General features: G+C 48.5%; 1 non-coding gene across 1 annotated transcript; it reads right to left on the reverse strand.

Annotated features, from left to right (window-relative positions):
- Positions 1–4989: 4989 nt before the first annotated feature.
- On the reverse strand, positions 4990–5108 carry LOC137659332 (5S ribosomal RNA). Its single transcript, XR_011047471.1, has one exon. It is a non-coding gene; the product is annotated as a 5S ribosomal RNA (ribosomal RNA).
- Positions 5109–15260: the final 10152 nt, after the last annotated feature.

Raw genomic sequence — 15260 nt, forward strand, 5'->3', positions numbered from 1 at the left:
AGATGAGAATCAGCAGCTGAAGACCAAACAGGAGAACAATACTCAAAACAAGGTAGAATGAAAGAATTAAAACACTTCTTCAGAATAGATTGATCACCGAAAATCTTGAAAGACTTTCTCAATAAGCCTATTTTTTGTGCAATTGAAGAAGACAGAGACCTTATATGTTTCTCAAAAGTAAATTTACTGTCGAGAATCACACCTAAAATTTTGAAAGAGTCATACATATTTAAAGAAACATTATCAATACTGAGATCCGGATGTTGAGGAGCCACCGTCCTTGACCTACTTACAATCATACTTTGAGTTTTGTTAGGATTCAACTTCATACCCCATAATTTGCACCATGCACTAATTCTAGCTAAATCTCTATTAAGGGATTCACCAACCCTAGATCTACATTCAGGGGATGGAATTGATGCAAAGAGAGTTGCATCATCTGCATATGCAACAAGCTTGTTTTCTAGGCCAAACCACATGTCATGTGTATATAGTATGAAAAGTAATGGGCCAAGAACACTACCCTGTGGAACACAAGATATCACATTCCTATAATCACTATGGTGACCATCAACAACAACTCTTTGAGATCTATTACTTAAAAAATCAATAATAATGCTAAGAAACAACCCACCCACTCCCAACTGTTTCAGTTTGAAAACAAGGGCCTCATGATTAACACGGTCAAAGGCAGCACTAAAATCAAGGCCAATCATACGAACTTCCCGACCACAATCAAGGGATTTCTGTACAGCATTGGAGATTGTAAGAAGGGCATCACATGCTCCAAGGCCTTTACGAAAACCAAATTGCAAACTAGGGAGTAGATGATTACCTTCAGCAAACCTATAAGACGTTTTGCCAGAAGACGTTCAAAAACTTTAGATAATATGGGAGTTATGGAAATTGGGCGGTAATCAGTGGGACTTGAGCTACCACAAACACATTTACATAGAGGAGTAACATTACCAATTCTCCAACTAGTGCTAAAAGCTCCTCTTCTTGCTAACTTGCGCAAAATAACAGATAACTTTGGAGCTAAGAAATCTGCTGTCTTTATAAAAAACAAAGGAAAAATACCATTTGGGTCTACACCTCCATAAGCATCAAGGTCCATCAACAGAGCTTTAATCTCACGAGATCGAAAAGCTAAACTAGTTAGTTTAGCCTCAGGAAAACAGGAATGAGGAAATTCAAGTTTTTCATTACTCTGTTTACTGTCAAAAACATCAGCCAAAAGGGTTGCCTTTTCCTTTGGACAGTGAGTGACTGAGCCATCTGGTTTAAGTAAAGGAGGAACTGTTGCATCTACACCAAAGAGTGGAGATTTAAGGGTAGACCACCATTTATGTTCCTGAGTTGTACCAGAAAGTGTTTCTTTTATGGTTAAATTGTACTCCTTTTCAGTTGAGACATAAACTCTCTGAGCAAAAGCTCGAAGCTGAGTATAGTTGTTCCAGGTCAAATCTGATCTGTTCCCCTTCCAAAGATGATAGGCCTCCTGTTTCTCCAAATAAGCACGTCTACAATCATCATTGAACCACGGTTTGTCCTTCACTCGATACCTTAGCACACGAGAAGGGATACGCCTATCAATTATGTTGACTAGATTCTCATTCAAAGGGACAACAGGATCTACACTATTATATAATTGTGACCAATTCAAGCACAAAAGATCATGTAAAATCCCATTCCAGTCTGCTTGGGATTTCATATAAATTTTACAAGAATATGATATATCAGGGACAGGCTGCTCAGTCTTCACTAATAATGAAATCAAGGCATGATCAGATGTCCCGACTGGAGAACCAACCTTACTAGTTATAACGCCAGGGAAGTCTGTGTATACGAGGTCCAAGCAATTACCAGACCTGTGAGTAGCTTCATTTATGATTTGCTCACAGCCTGATTCAGAGGCAAAGTCTAAAGCTCTTAAGCCATGGCGATCGGTAGGAGAGATAGAACTTAACCACTCCCTATGGTGAGCATTAAAATCACCAACAAAGACAAAAGAAGCCTTTCTATCATCTTCTTGTATCTTAGCCATAATGGTAAGAAGACAATTGAAGATAGAATCATTTATGTCTGGATTCCGGTAGATCGAACACAAATAAAAGTTGTTATGCCTGCCACAAACTTTTATTACCTGAATCTCATGACATCCACATTGATAGCAGGACTTATGAGAAGCAGGGTACTCGGTCCTAATATACACCGCCATTCCCCTGGCCCTAGGGATGGCATCACGTTTCAACATTATTGGCTTCTTAAAACCAGTTATAAGGAGCTCAGATGAGTGCCTCATATTAGAAACCAAAGTTTCTGAGCACAAAAGAATATCATACTGTCTGGACGCAACTGTAAGGTCTTGGATATTTGCATGAAGACCACGAATATTGCAATACAGAAGACGACATTGACGAAATCTAGGACGTACTGGTCCCGGATTTCGCTCAATGTCTCCAGACAGCATAAGAATTAATAGAAATAAAAAAGAGACAGCATGCTTAAAAACTAGATTAACAAGAATTATAACAAAAACAATACGTACAGAATTATAAACAAAGTGATTGATGATACCCATAGACTATAGTAAAAAGTCGGAAAAACTGGTCAACATGGAGGAGCCGATACACCATGCAAGGCTAAATACCCTCCAGGATAGCCACTTACACTGAAGGGAGGACAGTAAGGATGGTTTTGAGAAGAAAAATAATCAGAAAAAGGAAAAGACAACCTCTTGATAAACCACCAGGCATCCATGGCCCTTCTATTAACCCTGCCCAACACACCATTTAAAAAAAACAAGAGGAAGAAAAAAAAATAAGATAGAATAGTGTGCCTGAGTGTACCCTCAAGCAAGAGAACTCCAACCCAAGACAGTGGAAGACCATGGTACAGATGCTATGGCACTACCCAAGACTAGAGAACAGTGGTTTAATTTTGGAGTGTCCTTCTCCTAGAAAAGCTGCTTACCACAGCTAAAGAGTCTCTTCTACCCTTACCAAGAGGAAAGTACACTGAACAAATTGCAGTACAGTAATTAACCCCTTGGGTGAAGATGTGTTAAGTATCTCATTGTTGTCAGATGTATGAGGAAAGACGAGAATATGTAAAGAATAGGCCAAACTATTCTGTGTAAGTGTAGGCAAAGAAAAAATAAGCCGTGACCAGAGAGAGGGATCCAATGCATTACTGTCTGGCCAGTCAAAGGATCCAATACCTCTCTAGTGGTAGTATCTCAACGGGCGGCTGGTGCCCTGGCCCACCTACTACCTACTACCTACAACCTACAACCTACTACCTCGAAATCTTGAAGGAGTCGAACCGAAGGCCCGGGACTACAAGATTCTGAGTCTAGAAAACAACTCAGGAGCAAACCTGAATGCTGCCTTCCCCTATTCTCTTGAAAGGGCGGAGTCGTACGAGACCAAGAAGATTGCTTACACACTGGCCGAGGCCAGAGTGAGCAGGAGCACCTTCCCCCAAGACGGAATACGATCAGCGGCCTGACGTAATGGTTCTTGAGAAGATCTCTAAAGGGACTAAAGAGTCCAAACCATGCTCCTTGGAGGTGGTCTCACTCTGACAGGGGGCAGGGACGTTCGCAGCTTCGCATGAGCGAAGAAAGGTCCAGCGGGAAGGAAAAAATCTATTTCTTTCAGCCTGAAGGCCAGGGAAAGGCTGAGCGATAGGCTTCACTGCCGACAGCGGAAAAGAGTTTCCTCCCGTCGAAAAGCAATAACTCCGTAATTGTTGGAGAAGAGGCCTCAAGGGAAGAGATATCTCTCCCACACCAACCACAGAAGACTCTCCACTTTGCCTGGTAGACCCCTGCGTATGACAATTGCAGGTGACGCGACCTCTGCTCCGCGACTGTAGCTGGTTGTCTCTTCTTGCGGAGGCGGCATAGTGTCTCCAGGCGTGAAGCCGAAGCGATGCAACGGCTCGTGAAAGATGGTGTAGTGCGGTTGTTTGAGTGGCCTGTGCCGTGGAAGAAGCTCTCCCTGGAGTTCCGTCAGGGGAAGCAGAGGGTCCTGCGTATAGTCCCAGTGGAGCTCTCAGGGCCATCGAAAGGTTGACAGACAACCTGGTCGTGTTGAGACCCATTCTCACTGTCGAGTTGAGACCCATTCTCAACAGACAACAATGGTGGGAAGACGCAGGCGTCGATGTCCTCCAACCATCACCGGAAAGCATCTTGCCAAAGAGTCTTGGGGTCTGAGACTGGGGGGGAAGAACAGCGGAAGCTTGAAGTTCCAGGCTGACGCGATCAGGTCCCCCAGGCCAGGACTTGCTGGTTACTATAGGCCAAAGACCCCCAGGTACTCTCTATCTGCAAGGCTCTGCTCAGATAGTCAGAGAGAACATTCCTCTGCCTGGAATGAGCGAGCCGATGGTGGTATTGAGAGGACCTCAGATCATCTCAGTATCTCTACTGCAAGATGCGAAGGTATGAAAATGTGTCCCTTGCTGGTTGGAATACGCCAGTACCATGAAGTCGTCGCGCACGGAGCGACTCAGCAGGAACTGTAGGATCTGTAGAGGGGCCAGACTATGGCCCCTAAGCCTGCCTGAATGATGGGGAGGTATCCTTCAGGTCCTGACTATAGGCCTGAACCGGAACATGCCCCCCACCCCTTTTCTTTGAAGAGTCCGAGAACAGCATCAAAATGTGGGGAAAGGACGAGAATATCCACTCCCATCAAGAGGTTCCATAGGTCAACCCCCATTGCAGATCTAAACGTTCAGCTGGTCTCATAGGGGCCAGGAAGTCCGGTTAATCGTTGCTCTGATACCACCGGAACTTGGGCCACCTCACAGGGAACTTATCCTGATGCGACCATTCGGGACTTTAGACGGGACAATGAGGAAAAGAGACCCAGGAAACGTTCCAAGGTAGGGCTGAAAGCTCTGCCTGACTGAGAACAGGTACTGCGACTCTCCTGAGCCTTGCCACAGTCAACTGAAGGGAAGGCTCGGAGAAGGAGGCAACAGCATCTGGTGTTCCCAGGCGGTCACCCATCCAAGTACTGACCAGACCCAACGTTGCTTAACTTCGCTGATCGGACGAGAAGCGGTGTTTTCAACATGGTATGGCCGTTGACTCAATATCATGGCTAGATACTCCAGATGTTGAGGCAGAAGTAGAGAAGGCTCCTAGCAAATTACCATGATCCCTCACTCTTGGAAAAGACCCGGAAGCTTGTCCTGGTGTTGAAGAAAGTCGAACCCGAGCCTGCCGGGGTTGACCAGACCTCCAAAAAGCGAAGGAGGCGGAAGCCTGCTCCTCAGCGGCCATGAGGAAAGCAGGGAGAGTTCTCTGGGGAAAAACCTGCGATGCCGCGGCAGGATCGCCACACCGCATCTTGAGCAGGAACACCTGTAGTCTAGGCTGAATTCCAAGAGCTTCCTGGAAGATGGATGGAATGGAAACTGGAAGTACCCGTCCTTCCGATCCAGGGCCTAAGGAGTCCTGCAGCCTCGTTACCAGTCTGATCGACTCTGCTGTTCGACGCTGGACGAAGTTTATTCGACAAACTTGATCAGAGCTGAGAGGTCGACGACGGAACTCCCGTCTCAGATGCTTTCCTACGAGAAAGGATTGATTGAAGAAGCCGGGGGGTGAAGCCGTCGACAACCCCATGGAAAACCCTCTCCTAAGGCATGGATACTTCTGCCCAAACGGGCAAAACTCTTGCCGACCCCATGGCATAAAGGTTCAGTGACACTGGATTCGCTGACAGAGACGGAGAGATGGTAAGAGCGAGGCGCGAAATCCTTGGCTGATCACGGAGATCGTGCAGGAATTGGCCTCGGGAAACTGTTATCCGGATGAGTAACCTTAGGCATCCCCCCAGCGTGAGACCTGCCAGGGGGGGGTTGCCAATAATAGAGTTTATGAACTCTGCCACTCCCTCTAGGATTATGCCTCCCTGGGAGAGCCTCCCGTGCTACCTGTTCCTGACAGGAGGGGACTGCTATTGTACACCTTGTCTTAGCTGGCGTAGCCGGTTCGATAACTTAGGCCGACAAGGCTGAAAGAAGAGGCGTTGGAGGCCTGCAGGGTCTGGAAGAAAGCGCCTTGGAGGAATGAAAATGGAAGTCGACTTCCTCCGCACAACAGCTGTCCATGTCTCTGTCCTTGGGCTCAAACAAGCTCTTCCCAAGGATGGAAGAGTGTCTGAGCTTGTCGACATCCACGGATGAGACACCCGAGGGGAAGCCCTCAGTCACTGCGTCTAGATGCTCCAACATCAAGTTTGCCTGCAAGTTCGAAACTTGGCGACGGAATGCAGAGGTGCTTGAGCCTGAGAGAAGGAAAGTACCTATGATCTTCCAGGAGCTTCCTTGTACAAAACCTTGGGTCGCAACCGAGAAGGGAAAGGACCTGGTAAGCCCCTTCCACGGGATGGAGAAGAGGAAGGGCTAAACCAGTCACCCCTTGCTCGATGGAGAAATCACGAAAGGAAAACTCCCTGGCACGACCCTTCCAGGGTATGACGAGGAGGAAGGGCTAACCCAGGTTCTGGAAAGAAGAATGTTGCCCAGACCTCTCTGAAGATTCTTCCTGCTCTTGCACGTGCCATGCTCAGCGTTTACGGGGTTAAGACCGTGTTCTGGAAATACGCCCTCCAGAACTCGCCAGGCTGGCCGTGTTGCGAAACCCCGACGGGAATCGCAGTCGCAATCGCCCTGGTGCTCGCGCGATGGTAAATCAATGGTTCGCGTGTGGCCGAACGTGGATGCGCCAGTGCGCGAGCACACAGGAGCGTGGACGATAGTGCGCGAGGGAGCGCATAAGGAGGGCGAGCGTGGTTGGAAGGGCGAGAGCTGGCGGTCAGAATCCGATAGATAATAGGCGAGCGATGACCCGTAGGCAAGCAATGGCTATTGCAGGAATCAAGCTGGTGCTCGCGCAATGGAACACCGTCGTTTCGCGCGATGGAACACCGTCGGTTCGCGCGCTGTAACACCGTCGGTTCGCGCGATGGAACACCGTCGGTTCGCGCGATGGAACACCGTCGGTTCGCGCGATGGAACACCGTCGGTTCGCGCGATGGAACACCGTCGGTTCGCGCGATGGAACACCGTCGGTTCGCGCGATGGAACACCGTCGGTTCGCGCGATGGAACACCGTCGGTTCGCGCGATGGAACACCGTCGGTTCGCGCGATGGAACACCGTCGGTTCGCGCGATGGAACACCGTCGGTTCGCGCGATGGAACACCGTCGGTTCGCGCGATGAAACACCGTCGGTTCGCGCGATGAAACACCGTCGGTTCGTGCGATGGAACACCGTCGGTTCGCGCGATGGAACACCGTCGGTTCACGCGCGGGCGAACATTGGAGCGCATGTGCGGGGGCGTGCGGGCACATGGGCGTGCGGTCCCACGGGCACATGGGCGTGCGGTCCCACGGGCACATTATTATTATTATTATTATTACTATCCAAGCTACAACCCTAATTGGAAAAGCAAGATGCTATAAGCCCAGGGGCTCCAATAGGGAAAAATAGCCCAGTGAGGAAAGGAAATAAGGAAATAAATAACTGAAGAGAACAAATTAACAATAAATCATTCTAAAAAAAGTAATGTCAAAAGAGATATATCATATGTAAACTATTAACAATGTCAACAACAAAAATGTCATATATAAACTATAAAAAGACTCATGTCCGCCTGGTCAACAAAAAAGCATTTGCTCCAACTTTGAACTTTTGAAGTTCTACTGATTCAACAACCCGATTAGGAAGATCATTCCACAACTTGGTAACAGCTGGAACAAAACTTCTAGAGCACTGCGCAGTATTGAGTCTCATGATGGAGAAGGCCTGGCTATTAGAATTAACTGCCTGCCTAGTATTACGAACAGGATAGAATTGTCTAGGGAGATCTGAATGTAAAGGATGGTCAGAGTTATGAAAAATCTTATGCAACATGCATAATGAACTAATTGAACGACGGTGCCAGAGATTAATATCTAGATCAGGAATAAGAAATTTAATAGACCGTAAGTTTCTGTCCAACAAATTAAGATGAGAATCAGCAGCTGAAGACCAGACAGGAGAACAATACTCAAAACAAGGTAGAATAAAAGAATTAAAACACTTCTTCAGAATAGATTGATCACCGAATATCTTAAAAGACTTTCTCAATAAGCCAATTTTTTGCGCAATTGAAGAAGACACAGACCTTATATGTTTCTCAAAAGTAAATTTGCTGTCAAGAATCACGCCTAAAATTTTGAAAGAGTCATACATATTTAAAGAAACATTATCAATACTGAGATCCGGATGTTGAGGAGCCACCGTCCTTGACCTACTTACAATCATACTTTGAGTTTTGTTAGGATTCAATTTCATACCCCATAATTTGCACCATGCACTAATTTTAGCTAAATCTCTATTAAGGGATTCACCACGGGCACGTGGGCGTGTGGTCGAGCAGGCACGTGGGCGTGTGGTCGAGCAGGCACGTGGGCGCACAGGCAAGCGCAGGCGGTCGGGAGACCGATAGCGCGTAGGCGGGCGATGGCGCGTTGACGGGCAATGGTGCGTTGACGGGCGATGACGCATTGACGGGCGATGGCGCGTCTTGGCGAGCGAAGGCCCGTAGGTGAGTGAAGGCGCGTTGGCAAGCGATGGCGCGTCGGCAAGCGATGGCGCGTCGGCAAGCGATGGCGCTTTGGCAAGTGACAGCGTGTTGGCGAGCGGTGGTGCATTAACAAAACGCTAGCGCGCAGGTGAAGAATCGCGCGGGCGCGTAGGAGATCGCTGACGCTTAAGAGACTAGGGATGATTAGCGCGCATCGCACTAATCAGAAGGCGCGCAGGTGCATCAGGAAGGTGAGCACCGATACGAGCTGTCAATCAGGCGATCCTGGACGGTCAGGAAAAACTGTAGGCGCCCATTGGTGCGTGGCGATGGCGCGTTGACGGGCAATGGTGCGTTGACGGGCGATGACGCATTGACGGGCGATGGCGCGTCTTGGCGAGCGAAGGCCCGTAGGTGAGTGAAGGCGCGTTGGCAAGCGATGGCGCGTCGGCAAGCGATGGCGCGTCGGCAAGCGATGGCGCTTTGGCAAGTGACAGCGCGTTGGCGAGCGGTGGTGCATTAACAAAACGCTAGCGCGCAGGTGAAGAATCGCGCGGGCGCGTAGGAGATCGCTGACGCTTAAGAGACTAGGGATGATTAGCGCGCATCGCACTAATCAGAAGGCACGCAGGTGCATCAGGAAGGTGAGCACCGATGCGAGCTGTCAATCAGGCGATCCTGGACGGTCAGGAAAAACTGTAGGCGCCCATTGGTGCGTGGCAGAAAAGGACGCGCAGATGTGCGCTGGCGATTGAAGGAAGCTGGCGCACAGAAGGACAGAAGCAAAGGCGAGCGCTGGCAAGCAGGAGGAAGATCTACGGCAAGACTCAGCTACCGGAGATCGTGGTCCACAGCAGGCGAGTGCTAGATCGTTACTGATGGTGTCCAGGAGACCTGACACGCGTGGAAGATCGATGGCGATCGTTGACGCGCAGGAGATTGCTGACGAGCAGGCGAACATTGACGCGTCCGTGGTCGCTGGCGAGCTGGTGATCACTCGCGCGAAGAAGGGCAACGCGTGGAATCCTGTGCGTAGAAGATGAGTCCTTGTCCAAGACCTGAACCGTAGTTCTAGGTTGCGCGGGCGAACGTGGGCGCACAGGGCGCATATCAGGAACTGGAAGCGCAGGTGCGCTCTGACGGGCAGGAGATCTACAGCGCTCAGGAGACCAATGGCGCGCAGGGCGCACAACAGGAACAGCAGGATGTTCGGAGTCCTCAGGAGAGCGCTGGCGAGCAGTGGGGCGACAATCATCAGGAGAGCGCTGGCGAGCAGTGGGGCGACAATCATCAGGAGAGCGCTGACGAACAGGAGAGCGCTGACGAACAGGAGAGCGCTGGCGATCAGAAAAACGCTAATAAGCAGGAGAGCGCCTGTGCGCTAACACTGCAGAAGGGCGCGCAGGGGAACCCTGACACACAAGGGAAACACCCCCAGTGGGAGGCAACCCTCTGCCCCGAAGGGACCGTTGCCCGTCGGATGACGAGGTCAGACTGCTGTTCAACTGCACCAGGGGCGGAAGGTCAAGAAGGCGTTGGAGATCGATCCCGGTAGAGATCTAAGGAGGAAGGAGCTGCAGAGCTGCAGACTGCATACGGAGATTCAAAAAGGCGCCTCTTAGCACCCTTATAGGGAGATGGGAGGCCCTTACGACGTAGCGGACGGTGAGCCTTACGGCGAAGGCGGCCAACAGCAACAACAGCAGAAGAGTTCTCCGAAGAGGAGTCTCAAGAGTGTACTCCCTCGCGAACGAAAGAGAAACACTTCATAGAAGAGACGGGTGAGCCAGTGACCTAAAAAAAGCAATCCTCCAAAGAGGGGCTCCTGCAGTTGCCCAGCCCCTTGAGCGTAACTGCAGGTGCGACCGCTCAGCACCAAGAGCATAGTCGCACAAAAAAAAAAAAAAAAAGGCAAGAGAAGAACCCCCCAAAGGGGAACAACTCAAGCCTGGACAGGAAAACTTCCCTCGGAAGGAAAGTTACCCACCCAAGGAGGCGAGCCTCCAGAGTGTTCTAAAATGAACTGGAGAGCTGTCAATCGTCACGGGAGTACTTCCAGGAGAAGGAGACACGCCCCTGACGAAGATCTATAGGGGAGGTAGCAACAGCCGAATCCCCAGGTCTCAACAAGACAGCTCACTCCGTAGTCACATTACAGAAACGAACTAGATCGGTAACTGTGAAAAATAAAAACAAAAATCATTAGTTAACATTCATTCCCCCGGGAAGGCTCCGAAGAGGAATCCCGAGGGAAAAGAACACAAGAATTACACAACAGGCACGTGCCCTCACAACCACTTACATTCACGGAAGGAGAGCTGTAACCAACACAGAATTATAACAATTATAATTATGTAACTATGTAACCATGTAATTATGCAATTTAAAAATGAATGAACACTAAATAAAGAACGAAAACCCCGAAAGGAATCGTTCTACAAAAGCTGAAAAATCAACAAATACAATTAGATTCATAAACTAATTAAGACAAAACATACGGCATAGCAACCGCACCCACACCGGAAGGAAGCTACTCAAGACGTACTAAAGGTAACGTAGTAAAAGGGTGAACGACCTCAAAGAGAGAGAGAGAGAGAAAGACCGTAGTCAAACTCAATCGCGACCCATGAAATTACACCATGGTGGCCTAACTGCTGAGGGCTCCACGGAGATATCGTACACTACATACACAAGCACAAACTCTGAAAAGGAAACTTACTGATTTCTATACTCAAATATATACATAAACACGAAAATTTTTTTACATATATATTGAGTAAAAGAAAAGTAAGTAATTAAGTAAAGACAAAACAAACAATGGCTGCCAAGTGAGGACAAAGACAGAGATGTCTGTCCATGTCCGAGCCAAAAGTGAAGCGAGACATTTCACCGGTGTGTGAGGGGGGGAGGGGTAGCAAGCTACCCCTCCCCCTACCCCTGCTAACTAGCGCTGGGTAGGAAACCCTCGTTAAAATCTAATGGCTCGTCATTTCAGCTACGCCGAAAGTAATACCCAATGTAAATAGCGTGGTTTGTATTTCGGTTACGGAACAAATCCCGTTTCAACTTCTTCTTCCGACGCCGGGAAAACCTCTCCCACTGGGAGGTAGACCACTCCCTGCACTCACCACATACTTTATCTCTGTCACACCGTTGGCCCCTACAAAAAGGACATAAGGTGTGTGGATCTGTTTCGACCGCCGACATATAAGTCCCACAAGGGCGGTCAAGTAAGCCGGGACACTTCCGCATTACAAAGGCCAACTTCCAAACAAAATGTCAAAAAGAAAACGTAAACAAAAATTAATGGCTGTCTGTGTAGGCGAGCCGATAGCAAAGTGAGCTCAGCACAGGTGTGTGTGAGGGGGGTAGTATACTACCCCTCCCTACCCCTCGCTAACTAGCGGTGGGGTAGTAAACCCTCGTTAAAATTCTAATGGCTCGTCATTTCAGCTACGCCGAAAGTAATTACCCATATTAAATAGCATGGTTTTTATTTCAGTTACAGAACAAACTCAAATTCAGATAAAACCACACACTCCTCGCATCGATCCCCTAATTGACAAGCTTTGCCTCTACAATTAACACAAATAGAGTGGGGATCGATGGAAGCCTTTGGAAGGCGCCTGTTACAATCCTTTGAACATTTTTTATAAACAGGAGAAGGATCAGTAGGAGAAGGGTCGGCCATTATGGAAATTTCAAAGAGAGATCCAAAAAACAAGCAAAGTTCAGCAACAGAAAATCAAAAAAGGGATTCAAAGTATTCGAAGAATATCCAGCACAATGAAAGCCAAAAAATAACAAAAACAAGTACTTCACTAATTGCAGAAAAATGAGAAATTCGGAGATAATTTGTATTTTTCCTAACCATACAAACCTTAGCTATTTACATATGGTTTACTTTCGGCGTAGCTGAAATTGACGAGCCATTAGATTTTAATGAGGGTTTACTACACCCGCGCTAGTTAGCAGGGGTAGGGGGAGGGGTAGCTTGCTACCCCTCCCCCCTCACACACCGGTGAACTGTCTCACTTCACTTAGAGGTAGGACTTGCCTTGGGGGACAGGGCTGGTGGGCAAATATGTGTAAATAGCTAAGGTTTGTGTGGTTAGGAAAAATACAAATTATCTCCGAATTTGTCATTTGTTCCATAACCGAAATAAAAACCATGCTATTTACATAGGGTGACTTACCCCTTAGGAAGGGTGGAAAGTCCCCAGCCATACTGGCTTTGGCTTACCCGGGGACTCAGAATCCGAATGAGCCGTACTCGAGAAAAGGAGTCCCTGCACCTCACAAGTTTCTTGCTCTGTAAGGAACGTGTGGCCTACATAAGCTTGTGTGTGAAGGAAGAAAGTGTGACTTGTCCTAGGCAGTTGACCTGGAGTTCTAGACGGAACTCTGGGTTAGGACGTTCCCAATACCACTTCGTCAGGGTATGGGGGACGCGACAGTATTATCTCAATACTCGGAACACAAGGAAGCATGGTTTACCTGCAGAGGTTTGAGGTCAGCTATGCAGAGACCAGAATGCTGCTTTCCCCAGGAGAGGGGAGGATGAAGAAAGAAGTAAGGGCCAGACATACTTCTTCCATTCTTGCAGTCTAAAACCCAGTAAAAATGCCCTCAACCTTCTGCTACCTGTCCAAAAAGGAGCCTGAGGTTAGACTAGCTGTTGTGTAGCCACCACAGGGCGATAGAAACGTATCGATACCCCTGTGGGTCAAGTCCTGCAGGAAGTGGGCTGCAAAGGTCGCTAGACGCTTCCAGACTGCAGCTTGTAGCACCTGTGTCACAGAGTAGTCCCTCTTGAAGGCCAGGAACGTTGCGATGTATCCGACATCGTGGACTGTAGGGCGACGTGACGGGGGAGGGTCTGGATTCAGGCCGAGATGAATGCCCTTGAATCAGGGCTGAAAAGGCATACTTGGTGACCCTCCCCTGCATCCTTCCTGTGCTCCCAAACCGGGCTTGCACGTGAGGACGAACTGCAGCTGTTCTTAAAGATAACCCCTCCGGTTCCTTACTGGCAAATAGGAGAAGGTCTGGGTCATCTGTTACAGAACGGAGACTCGAAATCTTGAAGGAGTCGAACCGAAGGTCCGGGACTCCAAGATTCTGAGTCTAGTAACCAACTCAGGAACGAACCTGAATGTTACCTCCCCCTATCCTCTTGAAAGGGCGGAGTCGTACGAGAGACCATGAAGATTGCTTACACACTTGGCCGAGGCCAGAGCGAGCAGGAGCACCGTCTTCCAAAACAGGCGACGATTAGAGGCCTGACGTAAAGGTTCGCAAGAAGATCTCTTAAGGGTCTTAAGAGCCCGAACCATGTTCCATGGAGGAGGTCTCACTCCGACTGGGGGCAGGTACTTTCGTAGCTTCGCATGAGCGAAGAAAGATCCAGCGGGGAGGAAAAGTCTATTCCTTCAGCCTGAAGGCCAGGGTAAGGCTGAGCAATAGGCTTCACTGCCGAGAGCGGAAAACGAGTTTCCTCCCCACAATAAACAATAAACTCCGTTATTGCTGGAGTAGACGCATCAAGGGGAGAGGTAGCTCTCCTACAACACCAACCACAGAAGACTCTCCACTTCGCCTGGTAGACCCCTGTGGATGACTATCGCAGGTGACGCGACCTCCGCTCCGCGACTGCTGCGGGGTGCCTCTTCGTGAGGAGGTGTCGTATAGTCTCCAGGCGTGAAGCCGAAGCGATGCTACGGCTTGTGAAAGATGTTGCAGTGTGGTTGTTTGAGTAGACTGTGTCGTGGAAGAAGCTCTCCCGGGAGTTCTGCCAGGGGATGCTGAAGGTCCGGAAACAGTTCTGCGTAAAGTCGAAGCGGAGCTCTCAGGGTCATCGATAGGTTGACCGACAATCTGGTCTCGTTGAGACCCCTTCTCAACAGACAAAAAATGGTGGGAAGACGTAAGCGTCGATGCTGTCCCACCGTTACAGGAAGGCATCTTGCCAAAAAGTCTTGGGGTCTGAGACTGGGGGGTAGTACAGCGGCAGCTTGAAGTTCTAGGCTGTCGTGATCAGGTCCCCCAGGCCAGGACTTTGCTGGTTACTAGAGGCCAAAGACCCCCAGTTACTCTCTATCTGTGAGTCTCTGCTCAGATTATCGGAGAGAACATTCCTCTGCCCGGAATGAGCAAGCCGATACAGTGATCCCTCGCTACTTCGCGGTTCGACCATCGCGGATTCACCACTTCGAGGATTTTTTTCATAATAGGCCAGTCATTTTATGGATATACCCACCACAAATTGCAATAGTAATGAAACTTGGCATTTTTGCTTCTTTTGACCCATGTAATAACATAGTAAAAGTCAAGGAAATTCGAGGCATTGGAACACATTCATTTCGAGCAACCACTTTTTGAAAGTTATGCACGAAAATACGCTAATAGAAATGGCATAACATTTTTTGTTATAACAGTGCTCTTGTTATTTCTTTCACATTTCTCAAAAGATGTCAAACATTTTTATTATTAAATAAATAAATTGAGATAATTAATGTCTAATAGCCTTGTTTTTTTTTCTTTTTAGGTTAACCAGTAGCATGGACGATTGCGTTTTCTGCAGCGAGTCTCTCGGCAACGGCGAACAAACCACGAAATTAGGTGCCAAGGGGTGTGATGGAATAAACAAGGCAAATGACCTACG

Source organism: Palaemon carinicauda, chromosome 19, assembly GCF_036898095.1.
Source record: "Palaemon carinicauda isolate YSFRI2023 chromosome 19, ASM3689809v2, whole genome shotgun sequence".
NCBI classification, from domain to species: domain Eukaryota; kingdom Metazoa; phylum Arthropoda; class Malacostraca; order Decapoda; family Palaemonidae; genus Palaemon; species Palaemon carinicauda.